The sequence below is a fragment of the Bicyclus anynana genome, chromosome 15 (assembly GCF_947172395.1).
Source record: "Bicyclus anynana chromosome 15, ilBicAnyn1.1, whole genome shotgun sequence".
Classification (NCBI taxonomy): domain Eukaryota; kingdom Metazoa; phylum Arthropoda; class Insecta; order Lepidoptera; family Nymphalidae; genus Bicyclus; species Bicyclus anynana.
In genome coordinates this window covers 2,261,204-2,267,078 of record NC_069097.1, presented here as the reverse complement: position 1 = coordinate 2,267,078, position 5,875 = coordinate 2,261,204, and positions in this window count along the sequence as shown.

Here is a 5,875-nt window from a genome sequence, read left to right as displayed (position 1 = left end):
CTCGATCGGCGGCGCTCGGCCGCACCGTACCCGCCTCGCCCCGCGCCGCACCGGCTAATTTGATGCCATTCACGATTATACACTGAAAATACGATACTTTCCGTCGTCTACTTCGATTCTACTATCTCCCACGTAGTTCTACTACACGACATCATCCTAATTTGGAAGGAATCATGGGTTGTTGCGGGAGAACGAGCTGGCCGGCGTCTCGCGGCGCGGCGGGGGCGGGGGGCTAGAAGGAAATCAGCGCAGGCCACAGCGGCATTTCGACACAGACGTATGGATGTGTACTGTGTGAAGTTGGTCGTACGTACGGACTACGGACGCCGGTCTGTGGGTGGAAAATCGCTAGCTACATAGAATACGTAGCACTTGGCGCTTGGATTCAGCTTCACTCGGCCGGCGGCCATCGCTGAGGGAGAGCGTCGTCGCTTTATTTTTTTTCCAACTGCCGATATCGAAGCCAGTCGGTCGACATTCCTACGTCCGAGGCTTATGGCGCGAAGCGAAAATACCTGAGCGGTTCTGATGAATTGGCGTGTATTATTTATTGCAAAATGTCTGCTAACAACCAAGTTTATAGTATACTCCTATAAACTATGTAAATCGTAATTATTTGCCTAATTACATACCTACCTACTCGTAGATTTACCTGTTTAGGTAGGTAGGTCCTGGTTATTTATTTAAAATCAGCAGGTATCAGTACCTAGGTAACGACCTACATAATGGGGATGATGACTAGGTTTGAATATATTGATTTTTATGATACATTCGTGTAAATAGGATCAATGTTAACTAATTTATACATAAAAAGCAAAGATTGTCTGGATATTTGCAAAATAAATCAAATTATAAAATTTCAAAAACTATTAAATTTTTTTTATCGTAATTAGATGAAAATTCATACAGTTTTAGCTTCCTTACATTAAACGTGACATTTTTTAATATATGAACTATAAACATAAACGCACAAATAATAAAGATATTAGTAATTTTGTTTGAACGCCCATACAAACCTAACGATCAGCGAGCCAACGACGTCACTAAATCGTGCCATTTTGTATGGAGCGTTTTTCAGGGATCCGCGGCAGCGCCGCAAATCTGACCCTTTAAATCCCTGTAGCTCCGAAAGTAATGATCGCAGATACCCTGTTACTTTTACAAAATTGCTTTACTATAAGTATACTCTTAATTTACATACAATTTAAAAAACTGTCATCATCCCTATTTTTATACCAAATAAAACTGAAATAGGTTACCTACCTACCTATAGCCTCTAGCCATGCTACCTATCGATTCTCTTTCTACAAACGCTTACGCGTGACCTATGGATAACGACTGTCATTCCCATATTTTCATTTTTTCGTAAGTACCTACCTTAATACCTTACTTTAGTGTTCGAAGCGTAAGCGTTGGTAGAAAGGGAATTTATACCGATGTAACTTGGCTAGAGGCACTGGTAATAACATCTTGGACTTTTATTGATTCTTTTTCGCTCATTTATTTCAAGTTAAGTAAGTAATTTCTGCTAAAATTCTTTCTTTCTAAAATTTTTAATAAGTAATCTGTGCACCCAATCCATCTTTTAGGTTTACGCCATTTCTAGGGGTCAACGACCCCACATTCCTCGGTTTGCACTTTGCATTCTCTTGTAAATACCTACATAGGTAATAATAACTGGTCAAACGCGTGTCTCAATAATTTTAAAGCAGGGTTCTGTGGACAATAAAACCTACCTGCCATAGTAATAAACGTAGTTTCCAATTCCGATGGATTTTAATTTCAACCCTAAACTTACGACAATTTAGGGTTGAAATCCCTGTATAAAGCTGGTCAGCCGAGAATGCCAAAACAAATCAGAACGTCAATGTCTTTATGACATTTGCATCTAACTTTGCTGGTAGGGTTTACTATTTATTGAACACAACAATAAAAAGTTTGCAAAAATTTTGGCTGGTGGGAGGCTTCGGCCGTGGCTAGTTACCACCCTACCGGCAAAGACGTACCGCCAAGCGATTTAGCGTTCCGGTACGATGTCGTATAGAAACCGAAAGGAGTGTGGTTTTTCAACCTCCTCCTAACAAGTTAGCCCGCTTCCATCTTAGGCTGCATCATCACTTACCATCAGGTGAGATTGTAGTCAAGGGCTAACTTGTCAAGAATAAAAAAAAAAAATTGAAACTTTTGTTTACTCTCACAACTTTTTTCGGTAGGACAACTGAGTTGAGAGAATTGGTTTATTTTAGAATTGTGGTTTTTATGGCATACTATAACTAAACGAGTATTTTATAGAAATAATAATTGGAAGTGTTATTATAGTAAACAAGGAAAGGCCAAGTGAGATATGAAGTAAGATTGTTGTGTTAAATCCATGCCTTTTCGTAACTACATAGGTATGTATTATATGACTAATTGTTGTTGAACTATTGGACTACCTATATGCTTTGTTGAGCTAATTTTCGAATTGTCTACATAAATCTCAAGGAATATAGTACAAATTAAGAATTTTTCAAGGCCATATGGGTACCTATTCTAAATACTATAATATAAATAGGCGTTAATATATCTTAGTACTTAATTTATTTACGAATAGACAATAAATAAAAGTTTTAGCGAAACACATAGGTACGTATAGAAATGTAATAAATAATAATAAATTATGAAACTGTGTCAAGCCAAGAACCCATATAAACCAGGGTTGCCACTTTAGAACAAAATTTAAAACTTCTTGTTTATTTCTTTATTATTGTAATAATCATGACACTCGCGACTTCGTCCTCGAGAAAATCAATGTAAAATTTCGTTGTACATGACCAGTTTATTAGAGAATGCAATAGGTACAGTAAGTTGTCCTTAAAAGATAGATAATATATAGCGTGTCCCGTAATTAATGGATAAAACGCAAATGGTAGATACACCACCTAATTATCTAAAACGAATTTGAATAGTAAAAATCTCTAGGGTGACCAAGTTATATTTTTTTTCCATTAATTACGGGACACCCTGTATATGCCATGACATACTTCTTGTAGATCGGTAAGAGAGGAATATCCATACTTTTGCCATACTTATCTGGTACGGATTAAGCAGCGATTGCGTCACTGTCAGCAATTACCACCATAAATTTACACAAAATCTTGACAAGATAAATTTACCGAAATCTTCCTCATTGTAGTATTTGAGATTATCGCCAACACGCAGACAAACAGACGAGTCGGAGGCTTTTGTTTTATAAAAATAAATTAAAAATACCATGTTATTAGCGAAAGGCCGCGACTTGGTCAAAATTCAAAGTAAAATAACTATAATACATATTTTTAAAGATTAATAATAGTACGAATATCATATATATTCGTATTATTAAATTTGAAAATAATAAACGAATTATAAAATACGAACAACATATATGTATATTTGAAAATAATAGTTTTTAATTAACTTTTAATATTTATCATCATCATCATCATTATCAACCCATTTTCGGCTCACTGCTGAGCTCGAATCTCCTCTCAGAATGGCAGGGTTAGGCCGGATTGAGAAAATTCACTGGTATGCAGGTTTCCTCACGATGTATTTCCTTCACCGTTTGAGACACGTGATATATAATTTCTTAAAATGCACACAACTGAAATGTTGGAGGTGCATGCCCCGGACAGGATTCGAACTCACACCCTCCGGAATCGGGGGCACAGGTCATATACACTAGGCTATCACTGCTGGTTAATTAAGTTACTATTTTATTTTGTAATCAAAATTAATAAACTGAATTGAGAAGGAAACTAGTGGCAGCCCTACGCCACACCGTCGTTGTTCTGTTACCAAACCCTAGAGAAATTAGATCAAGCTCGCCCCAGTAACCCTAACCCTTTCAGTGAAAGTACCCTTCAATTAATTTCACATTCATTGTACCCCTGTCTTTTCAAAAAATAGCCAGGAAGTGGAGTACTCTTGGTGCAACTAGCTGAGTTTGACAGACAATACTATCTCTCCTGCCTGAAACAGATCTGCCACATGAATATCAACCTTACCGCAACGTAATAAGGTATATGAAATGTAAAGACTAAAAGAATAGTTGCTTAAAATTATTAAGTGGGTATAATCCTTTTCTATCGTTTATTTAATATATTTAGGGTTGGTTCTTGTAAGTTAATATTTTATTTATTCTGATTCCGGAAAACGGTTAGTAAAGCCTACATACAGACCGATGCGTATGTATAAAACTATAGACGTAGCGTCTACTAACAGCACAATGGTAAGCGTCCACACATTCGCTCCGTACGCTTCGGACGTATCGCATCAAACGAATTTTTAATTTTACATCACAGATTAAACAGGTAGAACGCACGGAACACAATGGTGTTGTAGCCGTTTCAGATACAAAATTCAAAACGAATATATTCTGTAGTCGGTACGACACGAAGCGTCACATCAGTAACTTTCTCTAAAACTAAAGAAATAGATGGAGTATTTTTATTGGTAATTATTATATTAATTTACGTAATTGTTGTTAGTGTTAAATTTAAAATACAAATTATGAAAAAAGTTTGCGGATGTAAAGGAGACGCGTGACGGTTTTTTTATGGGTTTCACCAGCTTCACCACGCTGCTTGTAAAGGCTCATTCTGTATCATCTTTCTTTACTCTGTGTTTTACATAAAATCCGTTCGATGCGATCCGTACGATGCGGATCAGTGGACGCATTTTTATGACTTTCTATACAAAGAGATTGGCCGCCAGGACCAAAAAAGGTCAGTCAAAGGAGCATATTATTATTATTGTTACATTCAAGTGTAAGCCTACAAAAGCCTAGCCAAAAATTAAGTAAAATAAGGTAATTAAACAATAAAGGTGTTTTCTAAGCAGACTAATATTTGTCCAGGGTTGGCAACATTGCGAATTAACATGACATGTCAAATAAGAATTCCCACTTTATTTGACAGATTAATTTAGCCATAACAACCAGTTGTATTAAATGGTTATATTAGGTCAAAATGCCTACCTGTATCGTAAATTCAAAATTCATTAGGGTATACCGCCATAAAACGTGCAAAGTATTTTTATGAGGCGAGTACCTATAAAACGATGCTTATGAAACATCAAAATGGTCTTAAGATTATAATACGGTGAGTACTTAACTAATTATCGGTTTTGTATTTGGCACAGTATTCTATAAATACGATTTTATGCGAGATTCAGTTTGTTTGTTTGATTGAACGCGCTAATATCAGGAACTACTGATCCGATTTGAAAAACTCTTCCAGTGTTAGATAGCCCATTTCTCGAGGAAGGCTATAGGCTATATTTTATCCGCGTATTCCAACGAGAACGGAAACCACGCGGGTGAAACCGCGCGGCGTCTACTAGTATTACATAAATGCCATTAAAATTATTTATGTATTCAAAACCTCTAGCCTTGAACCTTACATTGTGTAAGAACATCTAACATGCCTTCGACGTAATTAATTTAAATATGTCATTAACATACATTTTATTTTGACCACAAAATATTATAATGGCGAAAGTTTGTGCCCGTATGTATGTATGGTTATGACTCCTTCACGTCGCAACTACAGCACCGATATTCGTAAAATTTGGAAAAGAGATTGATTAATCCCTGGATAAACACATAGGCAACTTTTGATTGAATTAAAAATCATGTTTTCCGTGGTCTGTGCAGCAGTCGTCTGCTAGTATTTCCTTATGTAAATAACGCTTCTTACAAGGCGCTTTTTACAATTTCTTACAACTTGCGCTTATCACTTGCGCTTCTTACAATTTGTCTTCTGTATATCTACAACGAATGGGCTGGAGTCGAATTTGAGAGGAAACGAGTTTTTTTTATTTTTTTTTTATTCTTTACAAGGCCTTTAGCCTA